The 23875-nt window shown below is 40.8% G+C and overlaps 1 long non-coding RNA gene across 1 annotated transcript in view; it reads left to right on the forward strand.

The window, feature by feature from the left end:
• Positions 1-23875, forward strand: part of LOC129397379 (uncharacterized) — a 109492-nt gene that overhangs the window by 77803 nt on the left and 7814 nt on the right. The window contains exons 2-4 of the long non-coding RNA XR_008624706.1: positions 1494-1581; positions 4588-4800; positions 8605-8728. This is a non-coding gene — a long non-coding RNA (uncharacterized LOC129397379). The remainder of the gene's footprint in view (positions 1-1493; positions 1582-4587; positions 4801-8604; positions 8729-23875) is intronic.

Here is a 23875-nt window from a genome sequence, read left to right on the forward strand (position 1 = left end):
TTTGTTCTAGAAACTCACTTTCTTGATGGAAGTCTGTCAATGCTGGCATAATTCTGATGAAAATATTTATAGTCAAATTTCCACTGAGGTAACAATAACAGTGAAAAATATCATGACCCCACAGGAGCTGCCTGATGAACAGGCAGCAAGGCGAAAACTAGATCACCACCCATAGAGTGGGGCTTAGGAATCTCTTTCTTTAAACAAACAAAAACAGAAACAAAAATCCTCCATCTTTTGAGCTATAATGTAAACGAACCAACTATTAACAAAATGTTTGGGGAACAACCAGAAAAATTTGAACACGGACAGGATGCTAGAGAGTATTAAGCCGTTGTTATTATTATTATAGGCATGATGATGGTGTTCTGGTCATATATTTTTATAGTCCTATTGTGGACTGAATATATTCCCCCGAAATTCATATATTGAAGCCTGAACCCCCATTTTGACTGTATTATTAGAAGGACCTTTAAATAGGTTACTGGGGCTAAATGAGGACCTAATCTAGTGGGAGCAGGGTGGGGTCCTAAGTGTCCTTATAAGAAGAAGAGCCATGGGGTAGGGCACTAGCATAAAGAAAAGGCTATGTGGGGACACAGTGAAAAGGTGGCCATCTGCAAGGCAAGGAGACTGGCCTCAGGAGAAACCAACCCTGCCGGCACCTTCATCTGGACTTCTAGCCTCTAAAAATGAGAGGAAAATATTGTCTATTGTTTTAGCCACCCAGGCTATGGTATTTGTTATGGAAGCACTAGCAAACTAAGATGAATCCTTATATACTAGAGATACCCACTGAATTATTTATGGGTGGAATAATATGATGTCTAAAGTTTTGCTTTAAAATACTCCAGAAATAAAAATTGAGGATAGCAGATAGATAAAACAAGACTGGCTAAGGTTGACAGTTATTGGAGCTGGGTAACAAGTACTTGGAGGTACATTGTACTATTATTCTCTTCTACTGTGGACTATGTTTGAAAATATTCAAATAAGTTTTAACAAATTGACATGGACAATTGTACAGGTGATTTTTATGTATATTCAAGTAGATAATTACCAAGAAAAGGTTTCCCATAATCTTGTATTCTAACTTGGGCTGCTGTGGCCTGGAATAAAATGTCACAAATATATATTTATAAATAAAACAGTCACTAAATATAATAAGGGAAAAGAATAAAAATGCCTACTACAGACAGTGGAACTGTGGGCAAGGGGCAAGCAGTCAGAGAAGGAGGAATCAGCATTCATTGAGTGCCTAATACATACCAGGTGCTTTGTAAACATTGTCTTTGGATATTCACATAGGTCTATGAAGTAGACTTATAATTTTCAATCCTTTAAAAACATTTTAATATGAAGAAACTAAGGCCCAGGGAGGAGGAATGAATTCCTAAGATCACACACTAGGAAGTGGCTGAGCTGGGATTTTAATCCTATCTGTCTGCTTCCAAAACTTGCATTCTTTTCTCTGTACAATACCTTTTCCCTAGTATTGCCAAATATCAGATCATAAAGGACAGGAATTCTGAAGATGATAAAATCATAGACAGACCATTATCAAAGGAGTTGGACTTGGAGGTAAGTCCTGGAAGTGGAGAAAAGACATGCAAGCAACCTAGGAGTGGGGAGGGATGGCAAGATGCAGAAACTTGGTGGCAGGTGGAGAATGGGGTAAGAATGAGAGGCCACCACTGCAGGCTCATATTTCTTGAATGAAGGGATAGACCAGATGATCTTTCAAATCTAAAATTCTGTCAACCCTCATCTGAGCCTCTCCACTAGGATGTTCCACCTTCATCTCCAGTTCTACATTTTTAAAACTAGATTCATTACTTTCTCTCCTCCCCACCTGAAACAATTTCCTCCTGGATTCCCTCACCTGCTGATAGGATTCTCTCACCCACCTACATTTAACACCTGTCATCTTTACCAATTTTGTCCAGGCCCAAGTCTTGGGACAGCACTGGTAAAAGAATCCTGATAAAAGGTTGTGTCACTCCTTTGCTCAAAACTCTAGGAGCTCCCCTATCTGTTCCTTGAATACCTAAGCCATGTTCTGGCCTCAGAGCCTTTGCACTGGCAGTTCTCTCTACCCAGAAGGCTCTTCTGCCAGATATCCATCTTAATCTCCTTTACGACTTTATTCAGTGTCACCATACCAATGAGACCTTCCTTGACCACCTGTTTTAAGTTGCACCTACCTCCGTCTTCCCCTGCTGCATGCCTAATCTCTTATACCTTGATCTACTATTTTTCCCTCAGCACTTGTTTCTTTTTAACACACTATTTGTTTTTCTTTTCTCTTAAAAATTGTGTATCTCCCTTCATTAGAATAGAAGTCAGACAAGGGCAGGGCTTTTGTCCAATTTGTTCACTTCTCTAACCCTAAGAATTAACAACAATGCCTGGGCGCATAGAAATTTCTCAATGAATGAATGAATCCATGTCTTATAAATGAAGTACAGCATAACATGGAAACTAATAAATAAAGATATGGATAAAGTTCTGGGGAAAAAAATGGCTGTCAGTTCTACCCACCTGGGAGTGTCAGGAAAAGTTTCACACAAGAGGTGACAATTGAGCTGAGACTTAAATGTAAGTGGGCCAAGGTAGATGGGGTAGGTGAATAATGGTCCTCAAAGAGATCAAGTCCTAATCCCTGGAGCCTGGGGTTATATGGTGTATTAGTCCATTCTCAGGCTGCTATAAGGACATATCCAAGACTGGGTAACTTATAAAGAAAAGAGGTTTAACTGACTCATAATTCTGCAAGGCTGGGGAGACTTCAGGAAACCTTACAATCATGGTGGAAGGGGAAGCAAATACATCTTTCTTCACATGGTGGCAATAGAGTGAAATGAGAGTTGAGTAAAGGAGGAAGCCCCTTGTAAAACCATCAGATCTCATGAAAACTCACTCACTATCATGACAACAGTATGGGGGAAACTGCTCCCATGATTCAATTATGTCCACCTGGTCCCGCCCTTGACATGTGGGGATTATTACAATTCAAGATGAGATTTTGGGTGGGGATGTGTCCGGAATTTATTCCTTCCAGTGGGTTCTTGGTCTTGCTGACTTCAAGAATGAAGCCGTGGACCTTCGCGGTGAGTGTTACAGCTCTTAAAGATGGTGTGTCTGGAGTTCCTTCAGATGTTCAGATGTGTCTGGAGTTTCTTCCTTCTGGTGGGTTTGTGGTCTCGCTGACTTCAGGAATGAAGCTGCAGACCTTCACAGTGAGTGTTACAGCTCTTAAAGGTGGCACATCCAGAGTTGCTTGTTCCTCCCGGTGGGTTCGTGGTCTTGCTGACTTCAGGAATGAAGCCACAGACCCTCGTGGTGAGTGTTACAGCTCATAAAGGTAGTGTGGACACAAAGAGTGAGGAGCAGCAAGATTTATTGTGAAGAGTGAAAGAACAAAGCTTCCATGGCATGGAAGGGGACCTCAGTGGGTTGCTGCTGCTGGCTCAGGTGGCCAGCTTTTAGTCCCTTATTTGGCCCCGCCCACATCCTGCTGATTGGTCCATTTTACAGAGTGCTGATTGGTGCATTTACAATCCTTTAGCTAGATACAGAGTGCTGATTGGTGCCTTTTTACAGAGTGCTGATTGGTGGATTTACAATCCTTTAGCTAGACACAGAGCGCTGATTGGTGTGTTTTTAAAGTGCTGATTGGTGCATTTACAATCCTTTAGCTAGACACAGAGTGCTGATTTGTGCATTTACAATCCTCTAGCTAGACAGAAAAGTTCTCCAAGTCCCCACCTGACCCAGAAGCCCAGCTGGCTTCACCTCTCAGGGACACAGCCAAACCATACAACGTGGCAAAAGAGACTTAGCAGATGTGACTAAGCTAAGTATCCTGAGATGGAAATATTTTTCTGTATTATTCAGCGGGACCATAAATGCAATGATAAGTATTCTTATAAGGGAGAGGCAAAGGTAGATTTAGCAGCAGCAGCAGCATAAGCAGAAGTTGATGTGACACTAGAGCAAGATGCTGTGCTGCTGGCTTTAAAGATGGAGGAAGGAGTCATGAGCCAAGGAATGCAAATAATGTGGCTCTAGAAGCTGGAAAGGGCAAGAAAACAGATTCTTCCCTCCAGCTTGTGGAGGGAGCACAGCCCTGCTGACACCTTGATTTCAGCTCAGTAAAACTGATTTTGGACTCTGACCTCCAGGAATTGTAAAAGAATAAATGTGCATTGTTTTAAGCCACCAAGTTTGTGGTAATTTGTTACAGCAACCATTAAAAACTAATACAGAAGGTGAGGGCATCCTATTAGGAGGGAATAGTATGTACAAATTGTGAAAGTGACAGCATTTTCAAGACACCCCTGGGAAACTTAATGTACTTGGGTTAAGCAGCAGAGAGTAGAGAAAGGTGGGGTTGGAGACGTGGCAGGAGCTAGATTGTGAAGGGCCTTGCATGTCATGTAGAGGAGTTGGGTGGTATTCTATTGGTATAGGGAAATGTAATGACCTTCAGTCCTGAATGGCATATTTTCCTGGCTGCAGGGAGTGCTGCTGGCAGATGGCCCTTACTTGCAACTCTCTTCTGGAATCTCTTTTTTATGCATGCAGCTCTCTATCCCAAGCTCATACCAGCTTCCTGGGGCAACCAATCAGTGATCTACACAGAAGTATACTCTGTCATTTCACTCCAATTCAGAAGAACTCTGAAGGGCCATCCCAACTTCAGAGCTTCCCAGGAGGTTAGCTAAAGCTTTGTTGTGATGACTTTGGAGCTCAACTTCCCTGTGTGTCCAATCCTGCCTCCTTCTCTCTCTTCTACAGGTATTAATCCCAACAGCCCTCCCTAATAAACACCCTGCCTGCTAATCTTTGTCTCATTCAGCCTCCTTGGGAACTCACCCTGCCAATAGGGGTTAAATGGTCTTTAAGTAAGAGAATGAAAGGTAAGATTGGTTTGGGTGGTGATAACTCAGATCAGTGTGAGGATGCGCTAGGCTGGGGAGAGACTGGAGGAGAGATCAGTTAGGAAACTGGAGCAAGATTCCAGGTGAGAGATGATGAAATCCTGGGCAAAGGTAGAGGCAAAAGCAACTCTATGCATGGTTGTCAGCTTTCCTGTGAACAGCCTCTTGGAGCCTAGTCCATAGCATGTTAACTAAAAGAAGTTCTTCCTCATAGGCAACACAAGGGAAAATCGACAAATTAGATTATATCAAACTAAAAAACTTCTGCACAACAAAAGAAAGAATCAATTGGGTGAAGAGACAACCTATGGAGTGGGAGAAAATTGGAAACCCATTCGATAAAGGGTTAATATCCAAAATATATTAGGAGCCCAAACAACTCAATAGCAAGAAAACAACCTGATTTTAAAAATGGGCAAATGACCTGAATAGACATTTCTCAAAAGAAGACATACAAGTGGCCAACAGATATATGAAAAGATACCCACATCACTAATCATCAGAGAAATGCCAGTTAAAACCACAATGAGATATCTCCTTACACCTGTTAGAATGGCTACTATCAAAGACAAAAGATGTTGGTGAGGATGTGGGGAAAAGAAACAATTGCACGCTGTTAGTGAAAATTTAAACTAGTACAGCTATTATGGAAAACAGTATAGAGGTTCCTCAAAAAAATAAAAACACGACTACCATATGATTCAGCCATTCCACTACTGGGTATATGTTCAAAGGACATGATATCAGTATGTTGAAAAGATATCCAAACTCCCATGTTAACTGCAGCACTGTTCACAATAGCCAGATATGGAAACAACCTAAGAGTCCATCAATGGATGAATGGATTTAGAAAATGTGATATATTTATGAGAAAGGCATGTTGAAAGCTGAGATGGGCCAAAAGCTAAGCCTCTTACACCAGTTAGTCAATTTGTAAATGCAAAGGAAAAGTTCTTGAAGAAAATTGCAAGTACTACTTCATTAAACACATGAATAATAAGAAAGTGAAACAGCCTTACTGTTGATGTGGAGAAAGTTTGAGTGATCTAGATAGAAAACCAAACAGCTACAACATTCCCTTAAGCCAAAGCCTAATCCAGAGCAAATCCTAAGTTTCTTCAATTTTATGAAGGCTGAGAGAGGTAAGAAAGGTGTAGAAGAAAAGTTGAAAGCTGGCAGTGGTTGGTTTATAAAGTTTAAGGAAAGAAGCCATCTCCATAACATAAAAGTGCAAGGTGAAGCAGCAAGTGCTGATGTAAAAGCTGCAGCAAGTTATCCAGAAGATCAAGCTAAGATAATTGATAAAACTGGCTACACTAAACAACAGATTTTTAATGTAGACATACGGGCTTCCATTGGAAAAAGATGCCATCTAGGACTTTCATAGCTAGAGAGAAGTCAATGCCTGCCTTCAAAGTTTCAAAAGATAGGCTGACTCTCTTGTTAGGGACTAATGTAGCTGATGACTTTACCATTGGCACCAATGCTCATGTCCCATTCCAAAAATCCTAGGATCCTTAAGAATCATGCTAAATCTACTCTGCCTGTGTTCTATAAATGAAACAGCAAAGCCTGGATGATGGCACATCTGTTTACAGCATGGTTTACTAAATATTTTAAGCCCACTGTTGAGACCTACTGTGTAGAAAAAAGATTCCTTTCAAAATACTAATGCTCATTGACAATGTACCTGGTCACCCAAGAACTCTTATGGAAATGTACAAGGTGATTAACATTGTTTTCAGGCCTGCTAATACAACATTTATTCTCTAGCCCAAGGATCAAGAAGTAATTTGGACTTTCAAGTCTTATTATTTAAGAAATACTTTTAGGCCAGGTGTAGTGGCTCACGCCTATAATCCCAGCACTTTGGGAGGCCAAGGTGGGCAGATCACGAGGTCAGGAGATTGGGACCATCCTGACTAACACAGTGAAACCCCGTCTCTACTAAAAATCCAAAAAAAAAAAAAAAATTAGCCAGGCGTCATGGCAGGCACCTGTAGTCCCAGCTACTTGGGAGGCTGAGGCAGGAGAATGGCATGAACCTGGGAGGCAGAGCTTGCAGTGAGCCGATACTGCACCACTGCACTCCAGCCTGGGTGACAGAGTGAGACTCCGTCTCAAAAAAAAGAAAAAAGAAAAAGAAATACTTTTAGTAAGCCTATAGGTGCCATAGATAGTGAATCCTCTGATAGAACTGGGCAAAATAAATTAAAAACCTTCTGGAAAAAAGTCACCATACTAGATGCCATTAAGAACAGTTGTGATTCATTGGAGGATGTCAAAATAACAGCATTAACAAGAGTTTGGAACAAGTTGATTCCCCTCACAAATGATTCTAAGGTGTTTAAGATTTCAGTGGAGGAAGTAACTGCAGATGTGGTAGAAATACTAAGAGAACTAGAATTAAAAGTGGAACCTGAATATGTGACTGAATTCCTGCAATCATGATAAAACGTTAATGGATGAGGAGTTACTTCTTATGGATGAGCAAAGAAAGTGATTTCTTGAGATGGAGTCTACTCCTGGTGAATATGCTGTGAACATTGTTGAAATGACAACAAAGAATTTAAAATATTACATAAACACAGTTGATACAGCAGCAACAGGATTTGAGAGCACTAACTCCAATTTTGAAAGAAGTTCTGGCCTGGTGCGGTGTCTCACGCCTGCAATCCCAGCACTTTGGGAGGCTGAGGTGGGCAGATCGTGAGGTCAGGAGATTGAGACCATCCTGGCTAACAGGGTGAAATCCCGTTTCTACTAAAAATACAAAAAATTAGCCAGGTGTGGTGGCACACGCCTGGAGTCCCAGCTACTCGGGAGGCTGAGGCAGGAGAATTGCTTGAACCTGGGAGGCAAAGGTTGCAGTGAGCTGAGATCGCACCACTGCACTCCAGCCTGGGCGACAGAGCAAGACTCTATCAAAAAAAAAAAAAAAAAAAGGAAGGTCTACTGTGGGTGAAATGCTGTCAAACAGCATCACATGCTACAGAGAAATCTTTCATAAAAGGAAGAGTTCATTGATGTGGCAAACTTCATTGTTGTCTTCCTTTAAGAAATTACCACAGCCACCCCAACCTTCAGCAACCGCCACCCTGATCCAGTCATCAGCTATTAACATGGAGGCAAGACTCTACACCAGCAAAGATTACAACTCAATAAAGGCTCAGATGATTGTTAACATGTTTTTAGCAATAAAGTATTTTTAAGTTAAGCTATACACTTGTTTTAGACATAATGCTATTGCACATTTAATAGACTATGGTATTATATATATATATACATATATAGTGTAAACATAACTTTTATATGCACTGGGAAAATAACAAATTTGTATGACTCACTTTATTGTGATATTTGCTTTAATAGAGTGATCTGGACTTGAACCTTCACTATTTCCATGGTATACCTCTGTATTCTTGAAAACCCCTGACAGTAGATTTTAAGTGTTCTCACCCCCAAAAAATGATAAATCTTGGAGGTAGTACACTTGTTAATTAGCTCAATTCAGCCAGTCCACAATTTATACATATTTTAAAACTTCATGTTGTACAAAATATGTAAAGTTTTTACTTGTCAATTAAACAATAATTTAAAAAAGAACTTCTTCTTTATTATGGCCCAAATCTGTTCATTTTGTCCCTCATTTCTAATCCAGCTTTGTGGAACATGTCTACTTTCTTACCAAAAATATCTTCTCTGTTTCCCGGGCGAACAGTCAGCTTCAACAAGCAGCAGGTTTGATCAACCATTCTTCTCAGAGCAAGAAACCTACCATACTGGTAAGTGTTCTTCTTTCCAGTTCTCCTTGAATATCTCCAGTGTCAGAGAGCTCATTATCTTACGAGGCTGTGTATTCTCATTGATATGGTTTGGCTGTGTCCCTACCCAAATCTCATCTTGAATTGTAGTTCCCATAATCCTCGTGTGTCATGGGAGTGACTGGGTGGGAGGTAATTGAATCGTGGGGGTGGTTACCCCCATGCTGCTGTTTTCATGATAGTGAGTGAGTTCTCACAAGATCTGATGGTTTTATAAGGGGCTTTTCCCTCTTTGCTCGGCATTTCTTCCTGCTATCATGTGAAGAAGGACGTGTTTGCTTCCCCTTCTACCATGATTGTAAGTTTCCTGAGGCCTCCCCAGCCTAGCAGAACTGTGAGTCAATTAAACCTCTTTCCTTTGTAAATTATCCAGTCTCAGGCAGCTCTCTGTAGCAGTGTGAGAATGTATTAATATGCTCAGTCTCAGCTGAGAGCCTTTTATACTAAGCCTGAAACTTCTCATAGCTTTCACTTGGTTCTAGTTGAGACATATCATCAGCATGGAACGTGTTTAGAGGTCCTAGTTTCCGAGTCAAACAGAAATTGGTTCAAATCCGGATTCTGCTACTTAAAGTGACCTTGGTCCTTTTATGTCAACTAGTTTGCTCAACTGTAAAATGGGGACAAAAATAGAATCTACCTCATAAAGTTACCATTAAAAAAAAATATGTTGGCCGGGCGTGGTGGCTCACGCCTGTAATCCCAGCACTTTGGGAGGCTGAGGCGGGCAGATCACGAGGTCAGGAGATCAAGACCATCCAGGCTAACACAGTGAAACCCTGTCTCTACTAAAAACACAAAAAATTAGCCGGGCGTGGTGGCGGGCGTCTGTAGTCCCAACTACTCGGGAGGCTGAGGCAGGAGAATGGCATGAACCCCGGGGGGCGGAGCCTGCAGTGAGCCGAGATCGCGCCACTGCACTCCAGCCTGGGCGACAGCGAGACTCCGTCTCAAAAAAAAAAAAAAAAAAAGTTGGCCCGGCACAATGGCTCACGCCTGTAACCCCAACACTTTGGATGCCGAGGCAGGTGGATCACGAGGTCAGGAGTTCAAGACCAGCCTGGCTAACATGGTGAAACCCTATCTCTACTAAAAATACAAAAATTAGCTGGGCGTGGTGGCACACACCTGTAATCCCAGCTACTCGGGAGGCTGAGGCAGGAGAATTGCTTGAACTTGGGAGACAGAGGTTGCAGTGAGCCGAGATTGCACCACTGCACTCTAGCCTAGGTGACAGAGTGAGACTCTGTCTCAAAAAAAAAAAAAAAAAAGAATATATTTAAAGCATGATACCTGGCACGCTGTGAATACTTAATAAGTGCTAGATATTATTATGGATGTTAGATGTCAGTTGAATATGTCTCTCCAAAAGGCATTGCATTATGATATGTGCCCTCTTCAGGGGTGGCAGGGGAAGCAGCAAAAAGAAGTTCTGTCTCCTTATTGAGTTGTGAGTGGATACATACCTGACCTCTTTGAATAAAATGCATGTTAAGCACAGTAATCCTGTGTAGACTCTCATTCAGGACATGAGGCTGTAATCAAGGTGCCTCCCATGGCTTATATCTGCCTACTTAGGAGGAAAAAAGAATTTGTTTTCCATTTACCAAACAGCAGCCCTGCATAATAAGAAGGGATTGATTTTCTCAGCGTTCCATTAGCTCTGAGTATTTCAAGAGAGCATAATGCATTCCAGTGGGGGACATGAATTGCATCATCAGGGAGCTAGAAAGGGACCTGGAGAGGAATCAGGCTGGGGTAGCAGCTTTCAAAGGGAATAATCTCACTCTTCTCCACATTTTCCTTATATGTTTTTTCAAAATCTTTGAAGCGTGGCATTTTGTATCCACATTTCTGATCCAGACACATGTTTCATAACCAGTTCAACTGCTGACCCAGTTAAATAATAATGAGTGGATTCTCATAAATCTCAACTTTTTCTCTCAGAAGAACCCAGTGGAAGAGGCTACAGAGTGGTGGCTGTGGGAGAAGTCATCACTGGTGATGTCAAAACCCATTGCTTGATTGGTGGTGCTGAAGATGAGCTGTCTGCCCATCAAAATCACCAGTAGGAGAGAAAGAAAAATTTACTTAATCTGTTGGTTGTTTTGTCTACCTGGTATTCACACAAGTAAAAAAAAAAAAAAAAAACAGAGAGAAGAAAATACTGTCTTCCACAGAATGGAGTGATTTTTTTTCCTCATAGAAGAAAGGTTGCTTCCTGGAGGTTTTTATGGGAAGTATAGTATAACCAGTAGTGTGATGGCAAATGTTTAACACAGACACTAGCAGGTGAAGGGAGCCTGAGTTGGTAGAAAGTGCTCATTTTTGTGGTGTATATGTTTTCACCATAGTCAATTTCAAGCTACCAACACAACATCACTGAGTGCGGTATTGGGAGAGATGAGCAGAAGCACACCATTCTGTAGTGTTTCCACCATCCCTAACCTGTGAGATCACTACTCACTCACACACTCACTCAGTCATTCATCTCTTATTTATTCAACAAACATTTATTGAGCACCTGCTGGGCACTGGAAATACTGAAATGCACAAGTGGCTCTCAAGATAGACAAGAGAGCTGATGACTACAGGGGAATGTAATAAATATACGACAGAGTTAGGAATGGGCAAGGTGACTGGGAGGAAGAGTGGCCTCTTGGACTGGCCATTCAGTCCTCCAGCTGCTTCGTTGGAGAGTTTGACAGTAGATCCCTTTCCCCAGCTTGATACACTCTCTTTCCTTGGCCTCCAGGACACCATTCTCTCCTGGTTTTTCTCCTGTCTTGTTGGCAGCGCCTTCTCAGTCTCCTTTGTTGCTTCCTCCTTAGCTCTATGACCTCTAAATGTTGCAGTGTCTCAGATTCCAGTCCTTGGATGTCTTCTCTTTTCTACCTCCCTCATCCAGTGGTAATTTATCCAGTGTCAAGATTGTAGATCATCCACGGCCCCCAGCTGTAGATCCTCCCGCAACCCTGAACACCAGACTCATCTGTCCAACTGCCTATTTGAAAACCCCCGTATGGCTAACAAATGTCTCCAACTTAACATGCTCAAAGTTGAAACCCTGACCTCTGTCCTCTGAAACTTGCTCCTCCTCCATCTTCTCCACCCCAGGAAATGGCCACTCTACCCCTCCAGTTGTTTGGGGGCTCAAAACCTGTGAGTCATTCTTTCCTTCTCTAACGCCCCAAATTTAATCCATTGGCAAAGATTGTGGACTGTCTTCCAAACATCCAAGAAGCAACCGTGCCTCACCCCCTTCACCACCTTCACCATGGATCATGCCACCATTGCTCACCTGATTTACTGTATGACCTCCAAATACATCTTCCTGCCTCCACTCTTGTCCACTGCTGCCCCACCCACAACACACACCTATATTCAATTCTCAACATAGCAGCCCAAGTGGTCCTGTTGAAAAATAAGTTAGATCATTTCATTAACCTCATAGGATTGTTATGGGTATTGCAATGTCTGGCACATGACAAACATTCAATTTTTGTTAGTATTATTGTTGCATTTAAATTAAGAGGCTATTCATTATACTGTGTGATTTCTTTTTGTTTGTTTGTTTTCGGAGACGGAGTCTCACTGTGTCGCCCAGGCTGGAGTGCAGTGGTGCGATCTCGGCTCACTGCAAGCTCCGCCTCCCGGGTTCACGCCATTCTCCTGCCTCAGCCTCCCACGTAGTTGGGACTACAGGCACCCGCCACCACGCCTGGCTGATTTTCTTTCTTTTTTTTTTTTTTTGTACTTTTAGTAGAGACGGGGTTTCACCGTGTTAGCCAGGATGGTCTCGATCTCCTGACCTTGTGATCTGCCCACCTCAGACTCCCAAAGCGCTGGGATTACAGGCGTGAGCCACCACCCCTGGCCTATACTATGTGATTTCTAATATCCGATTTTGTTAGTTCTTACAGACAAGTAGCTTGTGCTTCAAACATCGCACCCACAATCATGAAGGTAGCAGGTCTTCAGTTCAGAGTAGAGGAGATGTTGAGCTGCAATACAAATGTCACCCTCAGAAGGTCTATTTTAATAATGGAGACTAATTTAGTTTAGAAAGCAAAAAATTTCCAATTTGGCAAATTAAGGTATAATTAACATGCAGTAAAAATCATGGTTTTTTTTTTTTGGAGATAGGTCTTGTGCTGTCACCCAGGCTCAAGCCACCTCTGCCTCCCAGGTTCAAGCCATCCTCCCATTTCAGTCTCTTGAATAGCTGGGACTGTAGGTGCACATCACCACGCCCAGCTAATTTTTGTATTTTTTGTAAAGATGGGGTTTCACTATGTTGCCCAGGCTGGTCCTGAACTCCTGAGCTCAAAGGATCCCCCCACCTCAGCCTCTTGAAGTGCTGGGATTACAGGTATGAGCCACTGCGCCTAGCCAATTTATCCTTTTTAGTGTACAGTTCCATGAGCTTTGACAAATGCATACAGTCAGGTAACTGTGTCACAGGTACTTTATTACAACTTGATAAAGTTTACATTTCTCTTGAGTAAAATTGGGATTACTGGGTCTACCTGTGTTGTGGGAAAACTTATATTTTAGATTATTCTTGAATAAACATAGAGCTATTACTCTCAGATTCATGATGTGAAAATAAGTAATTCAAAATCTAAGCTGTTGGAACTATAAAATATTTTGAGCCTTAAGGGAATGTGATTATGGGACCTGAGTCACAAAAACAGGCAGCTATAACCTTTTGTGTCTCTGATTATAGATTAGCCTTTTTTCCTTACCTACATTGTTTTGTAATGTGTTGGAAATTACTAACGGGCACCAAGGTAGGAACCCCTTCTCTCTTAACTATTGATCTTTGTTGTAGGTTAACTTCCCTCTTTCTCCTCTCACACAGACTTCTTGACTATCATATTGTCTAAGACGAAATGTTAAATATATTACTTCAAATTGGAAAGGAGAAAAAAAGCTGGATATAAAAGAAAAACTGTAATTAAATTGTTTTAACTCGTAAACCAACCTTGTATAGAAAATGTTATAATCCTATTAAATTTTTTTGTTTCCTGTCTATATAAGCAATACCTTAATTTTTAACTTTGGAGTATTGACCCCATTCCTTTGAAGCCTGTGTTATCCAAATCCAAATGGCCATTCTCAGCTTTGCGCTTGAATAAACTTTTTTTTTGAGACAGGGTCTCACTCTGTCACCCAGACTGGAGTGCAGTGGCACAATCTTGGCTCACTGCACCATCCACCTCCCAGGCTCAAGTGATTCTCCTGCCTCAGTCTCCTGAATACCTGGGATTACAGGTGTGCACCACTACCCACCGGGCTAATTTTTGTATTTTTAGTGGAGATGAGGTTTCACCATGTTGGCTGGGCTGGTCTTGAACTCCTGACCTCAAATGATCCACACACCTCAGCCTCCCAAACTTCTGGGTTTACACGCCCAGCCAATAGACTCTTTTAAACTGAATTCTGGTCCTTTTGATTATTTCAGGTTGATGATGTAATGGTTGATTTTATACATCAACTTTACTGGGCTAAGGGATGCCAGATAGTTGGTAAAACATTATGTCTGGTGTGTCTGGGAGGGCGTTTCTGGAAGAGGTCAGCGTTTGAATTGACGAACTGAGTAAAGCAGATTATCCTCCTCAGCGTGGGTGACCATCATCCAATCCTTTCAGAACCTGTGTAGAACAAAAAGGCAGAGGAAGGGCAGTGAATTGTTGCTCTCTTTTTGAGCTGGGACATCCGTCTTCTGCCTGTGAACATCAGTGCTCCTGGTTCTCCAGCTTGCAGACAGCAGATCTCTTGGCCTCCATAATTGCATGAGCCAATTCTTACACTCTCTCTCCCCGCAAACTCCTGTGTCTATATATATCATCTGGGTTCTGTTGCTCTGGAGAACCCTGACTAATACACATGACAAAGACTGATGTAAAGGGTAAAATCATTCTGTGCCTTGAAGGATCTTCTATGTGTTTCCATCAGTAGGAGGAGTGATGTGTAAATTAGCAATGTCATCATTTGCAAATGGCTCTTTTCAAAATAATTTTATAAGTACTTAAAAATAGTTTGTTGGCCTCCCTTCTTAAGAAAGATAAACATTTCCTTTGTTTACACATATTGATTTGCTTTATAAGCAAACCTACTGAGTGCAATTTCTACTGAGAGTGCAAAAGTCCAGCGTGCTTAAACACTGTGATCACCTTGTAGTGCATGAGGTCTTGCCATGCTCTTGCAGGTCACTATTCTATAATCAAATTGGGCCTAATCCAGACTAAGGTGCTCTCTGCTCATTTTAATTTAATTAATTTTTTTAATTAGCAAATTTTTTTAAAAAAAATAACAAGCTTTTTAAAAAAGAAATTAGCAAAAAAATTTTTAAAAATAAGTTAGCTATCTGTTTGTTAAACACAACATCATTAAAAAAAATTTTGGAGGTCTTTCCTTGGAAGGGTGGGCAAAGCTGGAGGCAGCCTACTGTAGGAAGAAGATCCCAGGCCAGAAGTTAGAAGACATGTAGTAGTTCTAGCTCTGATCACAACTAGTTATGTTAACTTGGCCTCTTTGGGTATTAGTTTTGGATAGGACAAGGGTAAAGTGAGAGGGATACCTAGGCTGGAGAATTTAAGGATATACTTTCAGGACTGACTGCACTTACTTTATCCTGAAAATCAGTGCCGGCTTAAATTTTGTGCCTTAGTTTCTCATTTGTCTTTCTCTAGCCCTAGGTTTACTCAGTTTCCTTGTCTGTGAAATGAGGAGGCAGGCTTTGTTATCTCTGTAATCTTTCCCAGGGCTAACATTTTATGTCCCAAACCTAAAGCTTAGGCCAACATAGAACCAGTCAAAGTAAGACACGTGTAATTATCCAGTTGAACCTGGTCAATAGTCTAGCTGAATAATTCAGGGCAAAAGTACCCTGTTTTTCTGCAATAGGAGGGTGGATTTTCTTTGCTCTGCAGTTCAAGAAGGTTGTAGGAACAGTCCTAAGTTACCCTCTATCTTAATTATATCAACAGTCCTAGCTCACTGCCTCCATTGCTTTTTTCTGACTTGCAGCCCAGGCCATCCACAAATTGCCATGCCATCTCTTGCCCTGTGATGATACATTCACTTGTGCAATCCAGAAATTCTCAAATGTGTGTGTTGGTGAGGGAGGGTAGTGTTAAGGTGTACAACTAGCTGTGCCCCCTAGGGGTGATATTTATTTTATTTTAAATTTCACTTAACTTGAAAGGAAGACCTGAGTCAGTGGCATGCAGAATCCACTTCTACTAGTTGGTGAGAGTGACTGTTAAAATTTCAAGAATTTAGCGAGCTGCTTGTTAAACACAACATCATTAAAAATTAGATAAACTTACAATTAAATAAATTATATTAAAAACAAAGGTAATAAATAGCAAAATTTCTTCACTTCCTAATTGTTTTACTGCATTAACTATTACGTTCTTGAGGTTATTTACATCTATTATATATGTATAGTAGAAATACTAAATAACCATGTGCTACTGCACATCTCAGCTCTATGTTCAGTCACATCATATGGTAGCTGGAAATCAGACACACTGGGAGCATTTACACCATGGAAACTGGCAGATGCTTTGCTAGGGCTTTGCCAGGGATTTTCACTTGCTTGGGTTAACAAAAAAGTTGAAAAATATGTTACTTGTGATTTACCCTTGCCCTATCTATATAAAGCAGCTTCATGTACTGGAAAGAGCTCTGCATGGACTGGTTCTGCTAATAATTTGAGAATACCACCTCTGTCCTTCAACTTCCCCCGTCTCTGGAGCAGGCAAAAGTATAATATTTTCCCTTGTTATCTCATAAAATTATTAGGATAATACATGATCATTTTTGAAACAAAACTTTATTTTTTAACTCTTAAAATAGTTCAGTGGTTTATGATTTGTAGTTTAATAAAAGGGCTTAAAAAAGTGAATACCTTTGTCTTAGTCCTTTTTGTGCTGCTATAATAGAATATCACAGCCATAGTAATTTATAAACAATTGATTTTGTGTATGTGTGTGTGATGGAATCTTGCTCTGTCAGCCAGACTGGAGTGCAGTGAAATGATCATGACTCACTGCAGCCCCAACCTCCTGGGCCCAAGTGATTCCCCCACCTCGGCATCCCGAGCAACTGGGATCACAGGTGTGTGCCACCACGCCCAACTAGTTTTTTAATTATTTGTAGTTACGAGGTCTCGCTATGTTGCCCAGGCTGGTCTCAAACTCCCAGGCTCAAATGATCTTCTCACCTAGACCTCCCAAAGTGCTGGGATTACAGGCATGAGCCACTGTGCCTGACCAACAATAGAAGTTTATTTGGCTCATTTTTCTGAAGGCCATGAAGGCCAAGATCAAGAGGCCACATCTTGTGAAGGGCTTCTTGCACCATAGTAACATGGCAGAAGGCATCGTATGGCAAGAGAGTGCATGTGAGAGAGGAAAGAGAGTCAAACTCACTCATTATAAGGATGCTGCTCCCATGGTAATGGCATAAATCCATTCATGAGGGCAGAGCCCTAATGACCTAATCGCCCCTTAAAGGTCCTACCTCTCAACACTGTTGCTTTGGTGATTAAATTTCCAACGCATGAACTTTGGAGGACACATTCAACCCATAGCAACCTTATATAAACAAAAGGCATTGTTGCAAAAGATCACACAGTCACAAGAGAATGGTTAATAGATATGAAGGCATAAAGCTAGAAAATAAAAAATAAAAAATGCATGGGTAAGACGAAGGGTTATTAATAACTCAGAATTTTATGTTAAAATTATTCATTTGTACGCATTTTTTTCTCTATACACAAAAAATATGTGAACAAAATGTAAAAGGATTCATTTAGCACCTAATGCTGTGATTTATTTGTTGGAGCAAAGTGGTAGAGTGCCACCTTACCTCCTTCCTCAAGTCTCACACTTGATCTGCAGTTGCGAACTGTAAGCTTGGGCCAGAGAGGGACAATGTCTGCTCTCTATTTCTGCCCACTTGAGGCCATTAGACATAACCTTGAGTGGTCTGAACCCAGCTGTGGACTATAATCTCATGGTGTGGGGGTGGGGGTGGGTCACAAAGTTATGATACAATAATAAGAAGTCTGAATTCATTTCAATCCCAAAAGCTTTGTCTGTAGAATAAAGAATGATTGTTTTTTAAATGCATCTAGACACTGTTGTTATGAATCAAACACAATTTCACTTCAAAGCCCTACTGAATCCGTAGTGTCTTTCTGTTACCAGTGCTGAAGCTGAGCTCTAGCCAAGAGCACCCAGCTGAGGGGCCTCACACAAGGGCTGGAAGCAGTCACAACTCTCCTCCATGAGCCATTTGTCCTGTTTTGGTGCTGAGTCATCCCTGAGAGGAAGCACTACCATTTTCTAATGGATCCATATAATTGATCCTCTTTTACTTCATTTCATAAAGCCATGCAAATAGTAGCAAGGACTCTATAGGAATTATGTATGTTCTTAATCAACAGATATTAACAAAACACCACCAGAGTACAAGTGTTTTTGCTATCAGAAAAAGAGGTGTTCATGTCTAAAAGGTTCGGAAAACCCTGGGTTGAGATTTTTGAGTCTGTCTGGACTAATATTTCCAATTCTCCTCCAAAATGGGTGTCTGTTTGTATGTGTGTGTGTGTGTGTGTGTGTGTGTGTAAGAGAGACAGAGAGAGAGACAGAGAGAGAGAGAGGAAGAGGGATCTATCTATCTATCTATCTATCTATCTATCTATCTATCTATCTATCTATCTGGAATGAGATTGCAAAGCTCACCCCCAATAGAGATCAGGGTAACTGGATATTACCAGTCTCTATTCTTTCTCAGACTCTGATGAAGATTCTGCTAATATGATGTTTGTCATAGATTCATTCAAAATCTACCAGTTAGCTTTTACTGCAGAGTAAGACACCTTAAAATGTATGTTAAAACAACAAACATTTATTATTTCTCACAAATTTGTGGGTCAGCTGGACCAGCTCATTTGGGGCTAGGTGGTCTAGAATGGCCTCACTTACATTATCTGATGGTTGGCTGGGGCAGTGGGGATACTTGGCTGGGTACTTTTCATCATCCAGCAGGCTAGTGTGGGCTTACTTACATGGTAATGGTCTCAAGGCTCCCAAGAGCAGCCAGAGAGCAAGCCCTGGTGTGTAAGTGTGCAAGTAGTGTGACATCCTCTGCCTGTATTCTGTTTGCTAAATTCCCATTGGAAAAGTAACGTGTCCAGCCCAAAGTCAGAGTGGGAGGACACAAAAACAGCATGGATAGAAATTGTGATCATGATCACAAATTATCACGCTCATTGATTTTAAAGACATTAGGGAACAAAATCCTATTTCCAATTTCCATTAGAGAAAAAGAACTGTTTTCTGCTTTGCCTAACATTATGGCTATGTAATTTTGAATTTTCTATAACAATAAAAAGGAAATAAAACAGAACTAATTTTTATAATGTATTTTATGTAATCCAATGTATTTATGTAATTCAATGTTATTATTTCAGTATGTAATCAATATAAAGAGTTAGGAGGTCTTTTTTTTTTTTTTTGTATGAGCCTCTTAAACCTAGTGTGTACTTCATCCTTACAGCATACCAGAATTTGGACTTGCAACATTTTAAATGCAATGGACCCATGTGGCTAGTGGCTACCACACTAGATGGCACAACTTGATAATATAGACTTCATTTCTTTATTTACATGAGAAAATTGAGGCTTAGAGAGGATAAGTAGCTTTCCCAAGGTCACATGGCTCTTCAGTGGTTGGGCCAGAATTCAGCTCCACACTGATTTGACATGGAAGGCTTTGCTCTTTCCACTATACCACATTGGCTGCATCAACAGGCTTTTGATGAGATGGGTAGAAAGCACTTGTGCCACAGTCCTCCTTTTGAAATATAAACTACTCGCCTTTCCCTTAGTCTGCAGGGTCTAATTCTTTGACTTCCGGGGCCTTCCACGATTTAGCCTTTATCCTATTCATTCATTCGTCTCCTTTCCCAAAATATATCATGCTAACCTGGGAATTGGAAGACATGTTTCACTCCTGTACTACCTCCCTTTGGGCCTCCGTTCATCAATGCTTTGATATGTATGTGCTCTTCTTTCTTTCTTGGTGGTTCTCAGGAGCAAGAGCTATGTCAATGATTTCTCTTTTATTCTCCTACTCTGTATGCTTATTCTTGTACTTTGTAAGCTCTGATGTACAGCATTTTGTATAGTTCTTTTTTGGGAGTGGGAGCTCAATAAGTCAGTGACCCATCTGAGCTGACATCAGAGAAAGGGCCAAGGCTGCTCCACAGAGGGATCTAATGTCCCAAAGGATGTAAACCTAGGGATGTTAGACGATGGCCTCCAAGTACCTGCTTCCTCTGGAAGGAAGGAAGGCAGCTGGCTGACACATGGCTATGCCATGAACCCGGGGCAGCCTGGCACATCACAGGCCCTCAATAGATGTTTGTTGGAAGAACAGATTCCATGTACTTCTAAGTTGATTTGAGCTCAAAGCAAGGAGGGATTGACACACTGTCCTCCATCCTCACAAAATTGATAAACATAGCATTTTTATAACATTAGGTAAATTCAGAATGTAAACTTAGTGGCAGAATACAATTGGATATTATTGATTGACAATTAAAATAGCAATTAAAAACTGCCCAGTCTCTAACTGATCTTTTTCAACATTACATCTATTTTTCTATCTGAACAGAATATGTATATTTTTCAACTTCTTTTATGTTCCCCTGACGGAAAAAATAGCAGTTAAAGACTGCTTCACTCTGATTAATCCTTTCCAATATTTTACCTATTTTTCTGTTTGAAGAGACTGTATTTTAAAGCTCCCTGTGTATTCCTTTGATGAAATATTGGAGCAGTTTTGGTTCCTGAGGTTTCTTTTTTTCTTTCCATTTAATTAAGCTGATTAGTATCCCATATGGAGTGGAAACAATTGTTTTCAGATATGCTAGCATACAGTTACCCAAGGAGCTGCAATTGTTTACATGTTTCTAATTTCCTTATGGAAATTCTTAGACTTTGTTAGATAAAGATCTGGCAGACTCTAATTTTGAACATTACAGCCTTTGGTTATCAGACATGGCTATATCCTGTTCAGTGGCCTCTGGGATAAAATAGTATATTCTACAATTTTCGTTCCTTAGAATGAACTTTCAAAAGCCTACCCAGCATCCATTTCCTCTTGCCTGTTTCTAACAGCACTCTGATTTTTGTTCAGGAATACCTCTGCCCGCATGCAGAGCTGAGGTTTAGGGAAGCTGACCCTGCCTCCAGCTGCAGTGTGGGCCTCACTGTTCTATGGGTAATTCTACTCCTTTGCCACAGCGGAATCCAGACCTTAGATAATCTACGGGTGGCATTCTTGGGTCAAGGGGATTGGTTCAGGAATGGGCATGTGACCAAATTGTGACTAATAAGGTAGAAGGTTTTGTAAGAGTTTCAGGATAGGAGGATTCCTAAAGAGTGGGGTTACTGGATAAGATGGTCCCTCTTCCTGTGGACGTTGTTATGGCCAGGAAATGCTACTGTCACCTCGCTGGTGGCCTGAGTAAGTTGCCAAGCCACAGAAGAGGAAGGGGCCAAGCAAATCATAGAGAGGCAGATTTGGAGGCTGATGGAGCCACACCTGACAGCTACCCAGCATCTGGACTCTTTCAGTTAAATTAACCAATAAATCCCCTTTAGGGTATGAGCCAGTTGGAATAGAGTTTTCTATTACTCACAGCCAAATGCATCCTTGCCAATATAGACAATTTCACCAAAGAATTGTGAATCATAAAATAAGAACTTAGTCCTAGGAAATAAAACATAAATGTGTGAGTGAATACAGAAAAGAAAATACAGAGCAGGCCTGGATGTAATACAGTCCTCCTTTCTTCTATCTTCCAAATGAAGAAACAGGTTCAGAGACTTCTGACAAAGCTTGCAAGTTACAGAGCCAGAATTTCTGCTAGGCTTATAAGTCATAAACACACACACACACACACACACACACACACGTATATATATACACACACATAGGTACACACACACACATATATATATACATATGTACACACACACACATATATATACACACATATGTACACACACACACACACACATACACACACACTGAGCTACACTTTGACAAATTCCTTCAGAGAAACCCAATGGGCAATCTGGTACCAGACCCTACCTTGACCTAATCAAACAGCTATGCTACTCTTGCTATAGTTCTTATGAAATATTTGAACAGAAAATAGTCTGTATATCTTCTTATTTTTCTACACAAGGTTCTGTCTCAACAACCTTGCCATTTTTCTTTAAGTGACTTGGCTTTTTTTTTTTTTTTTAACAATTTATGTTCTGATTGCTTTATTCGTAATGCGTAGAGCTGGTCAAAGGGGTCAATGAAAAGAAGATAAATAGAAACTGATTACAGCACAAATCAAATGTGTAAATAAACATCATAATCTCATTTTGACATCCCAGGCTTGTGGTCAGGTATCATGGTCATATGTCATCCATCTTTTGTAGGCAGTTCAGCAATCTCCAGTCATTCCCTAAGTGGGCTCAGTAGTGACCATCTGGTACTGGTGGACCACCAAGCAGATGCCTGGTCGATGAACATTCCCATCATGTCTCTTCCAGGCCCTAAGACCTACACCTCTCTCAGAGCAAATTTAAAAATTTCTGGCCTAGTATGCCAGGTTCTTGGTATCCTCATTCCACATGCCTCTCCAGCTTGTGGAAATGATTTTATTTTCTCTCTCTCTCTCTCACTCTGTTTCTCTCTCTCTCTCTCTCTACCTCTACCTCTGTCTACCCTGTTATACTTCTTCTCTTCTAAATGCCATGCTCTTATTTTCCTATGCTTCTTATTCTATTTTTTCATCACTAAAGATCTATCCTTTCTTCTCTCTGTCATGATAAGACTACCTCTTATTGATTTCATAATGAGAACTTCCAACAATCTATTTGTCCCTTTATCTCAACCTTTTTGGTTAAACAATTCAATTTTTTTTTTTTTTGAGACAGTCTGGCTGTGTCACCCAGGCTGGAGTGCAGAGGCACAATCTCGGCTCACTGCAAGCTCTGCCTCTCGGGTTCACGCCATTCTCCTACCACAGCCTCCCGAGTAGCTGGGACTACAGGTGCCCGCCACCATGCCAGGCTAATTTTTTGTATTTTTAGTAGAGACGGGGTTTCACTGTATTAGCCAGGATGGTCTTGATCTCCTGACCTCGTGATCCACCCACCTCGGCCACCCAAAGTGCTGAGATTACAGGCATGAGCCACCATGCCTGGCCGACAATTCAATTTTTAATGTTAGAACATCTCAACATTTTCTTAAGATGATTCAGGTATTTAAAAGTAATTTCCCTAAACAATTATATAATTTTTAAAAGTCTCTCTTTTTCTATTTTCTAATACCTTCCAGAATTAGATAATTAGAAAATGTTTTTGAGTTTTTTTAAAAATTATTTTTATTTCCTTTATTAAAAATTTTCTTTTTTTATTTCAATAGATTTTTGGGGAACAGGTGGTGTTTGATTACATGAATAAGTTCTTTAGTGGTGATTTCTGAGATTTTGGTGCATCCCTCACCCAAGCAGTGCATACTGTACCCAATGTGTAGTCTGTTATCCCTTGTCACCCCCCCACCCTTTCCCCTGAGTCCCCAAAGTCCAAGGTATCACTCTTATGCCTTTGCGTCCTCATAGCTTAGCTCCTACTTATAAGTAGGAACATATGATGTTTGGTTTTCCATTCCTGAGTTACTTCACTTAGAATAACAGTCTCCAATTCTATCCAGGTTGCTGCGAATGCCATTATTTTGTTCCTTTTTATGGCTGAGTAGTATTCCGAGGTATATATATATATATACTACATTTTCTTTATCCACTCATTGGTTGATGGGCATTTGGGTTGGTTCCATATTTTTGCAATTGCAAGTTGTGCTGCTATAAACCTGCATGTGCAAATATCTTTTTCATATAATGACTTGTTTTCCTGTAGGTAGATACCTAGTAGTGGGATTGCTGGATCAAATGGTAGATCCACTTTTAGTTCTTTAAGGAATTTCCACACTGTTTTCCGTAATGGTTGTACTAGTTTTCAT

The sequence above is a fragment of the Pan paniscus genome, chromosome 2 (assembly GCF_029289425.2).
Source record: "Pan paniscus chromosome 2, NHGRI_mPanPan1-v2.0_pri, whole genome shotgun sequence".
NCBI lineage: Eukaryota > Metazoa > Chordata > Mammalia > Primates > Hominidae > Pan > Pan paniscus.